Below are 2,919 nucleotides of genomic sequence, written 5' to 3' on the forward strand. Positions count from 1 at the left end.
CATGCTGAATCCACATCAAGGAAAAAGCAACAATGAATCTGTCTTTCAAAACTCGTAAAGAATATTTGTCTGAAGCCTCTAGTGCGCCTGAAACCAAGCAAGGGCCTTTCCCTCAAGAGTGAGCCCAAACCCTTCAATTTGCGTATGCTTGTCAGCAGCTCGAACTGCTTGCCTAAATGCTGGTACATGGTCATATGGATCTCCCGACCCTTCGTACTTCTTTACCAGCTTCTGAAGAGTTGATGGCCTTACTCGTCTTGAATACGCATCACAGGCCTACGGCCTCTCACTCTTAGTGGTTCCTCTCTCTTTGGTAAGGTGGTCCATATGCATCCCGAATTGGCGTGGGTCCCCTATTACCTGCCTCACCAACCCTCTCCAAAGATCTTGTTACCCGCATTTCAGGAGGTGCATTTATGGGAGGCCGAGTTGGCTCCCCTACCCTCCGATTGTCATAGTGAGAGAAATGTTGTTATGGTGTGATCTGTGGGTCGCACTTTTGGTGTAGGATAATATCTTGGTGCTAGAGTTGGGCTACTTGCAGTGGTCCACTTTGATGTTGATGGTCCCTCTCTAGTGAACTCTCGTAGGGGAGGAGCAATAGTTTCTCCAAGAAAGGCTGTCTCTCCTGGTTTAGTTGTATTAGTACAGAATCTTCCATGAATAATGGTTGTCCTCTCCACGTGAGCTCACGAATCTCCTTCCAATCTAAGGTTCGGTATTCATTGGCCCATTTATCAATGATTCGGTTCTTATATCCTGCAAGCTTCTCGACTACTACCACAAGTGCTAGAGGAAGATCTAGCTCTGGCAATCTAGTTGTGGAATAATATCCTTCTAAAGAGTCCTTATAGACCTCTTGAAGTGGGTCATCCTGAAAGACCTTTGTCACTGGAATTTGTCGTACAAACTCCCATTGGTTCTCAGCCCCCTAATCCATTTTGCTCTTGCCTTTCCTGTCCCTTTCCAAATTTAGATCTACAAAAAGTAAATCATCTATGGATGACTTTGAGGACTGGGCATTGGATGGTCCACGCATGTCCGGCTCAATGAGCCAATCATCTCTAGACTCCCTTGCTCCAGAAGGCTTTGATAAATCTAGGAACTCACTCTTAGAGAGCTCTCCTAATTTGTCTACATTCTCTGGATGATAGGTGACTTCGTAGCAAACATCTCCACCCATGTACATGTTACCCTGGTCATTGACTAGAGGTGCTCTATCAAGTTCTGAAAAAAAGTCTGCAATCTTAACGAGATACCGTTGTTGTGTATCCCTAAAGATCTCAGCTCCTTGAGCATTCGTGTAGACATATTGAAGTCTCACATTGAGTGGTAACCCCATGATGTCGGCTTCAAATGGATTAAAAGATCTTGTGGGTGTCCTATTTGGGGCTAAGGGATGACTATTTGACAGTCCTAGATTGTCCATAGACAATGAGCTAGTTGTCCTGGAAAGGGTATCAGATTGGGATTCAGAAAAGGTTTCAGCAATATTTGTCAAATTTCCTATCGATTGGGTCCCACTTTCCTGCGTAGGTACTCTAGAAGGTGCCCTAGACCCTATGGCAGTGTTTATATGACGTCCCAACCGCAAAAGCATAAGGTCAAATTTTTAGGTTTTTTTCTCCAAAAAATCTAAAAATTTTCAAGTTGGCTCAAACTTTGCCAGAACCCATTTTGAACCCCCTCGAACACATTAGGCCAAAAAAATAGCGTATTTTTCAAGATCGAAAATCACCTAAAATTTACCAGTTTCCCATATTGACTCACTATGGAAAAATGGTCCCAGGACCGAAATTTCGACGATGGGTGTTTTCTAACTCCTCTCGAAAAGTTAGATAACCTCCCAATTTTTTGTGGCAAAAAATGAAAAATTTTCCAGACCTTTTTTTTTGCACCTCCTTATCCGGTGCATGGCAATCTTTATGGTGCGGTGTGTGGGTCTCTCCGCGCGGTGCATTGTTCACGCACAGCCGCCTTCTTTTATTATTGTTTTTTTTCTTTTTTGAAGTGCGTGTGCAGTTGTGAGATTTGCAGCGAATTCAATGCGTGTGCAGCTGTGAGATTTGCAGCAAATTCGAAATGTTCACTCTTCATGTGTGTGTATAGATTTAAGTTTCTCTACAGGTGCAGGTTTAACAGAGAACTAAAATGCACAAAATTAAAGATGCAAAAAACTAAACTAAGCTAAGAACAGAAAATAAAATGAACATGTAGAAAATTAAAAAAGTAAAAATTAACCTCACACAGGAAAAATTATCCTCAAACAGAATGACAGAAATGCAAAAACAAGCCTCTCTCTTTCACACACAAATTAAAGTTGGCAAGTTTAGCGCCTGCCTCCAATCCTTTCCGTGTTTTGAATCCTTGTCCTGACCTCAAGGGAGACGCGTAGCTAGCCAATCGCACTCAAATTGCAAGACAAATAAAGAGAATTTAACAACATATTAGTCTTAAATAAGTACCAAAATTGGTCCCAAAGCCTGCTCTCCTATCCAACAGTTTTGCAACTGATTGGAGCTTAACAAGGAGTGGTAGTGTGTGTATGATACTCAACTAATGTAGGCACTCGCTCCTCGGTAGCGGTGCCATTGTAGAGCGGTTCTCTCTACCGTGCAATATAGTGCTCATAGAGTACTACCGATCAACAAATGTGTTAAGAAACACAATGTCAATCTGAGGACTCGACTCGATTAGTGCATGAAGGCTTATCCCATGAGGGAGAGCTCACATACACGAACCCCCACTTGACGATTCAACCATTCAACACCTCAATCAATCTCTCAATCCCTTAAATCCACTATACTAATCAAGAGAACAAGCAATGCATGACAATCTCTTAATCCCATTCAAATATTGATTAAATCTTAGCTTTCCCTAATGCCAGCAAACCCATAACCGTGCATCTACTAATCCACA

The sequence above is a fragment of the Cibotium barometz genome, chromosome 6 (genome assembly GCF_041138505.1).
Source record: "Cibotium barometz isolate CiBa-2024 chromosome 6, ASM4113850v1, whole genome shotgun sequence".
In the NCBI taxonomy this organism is placed as follows: domain Eukaryota; kingdom Viridiplantae; phylum Streptophyta; class Polypodiopsida; order Cyatheales; family Cibotiaceae; genus Cibotium; species Cibotium barometz.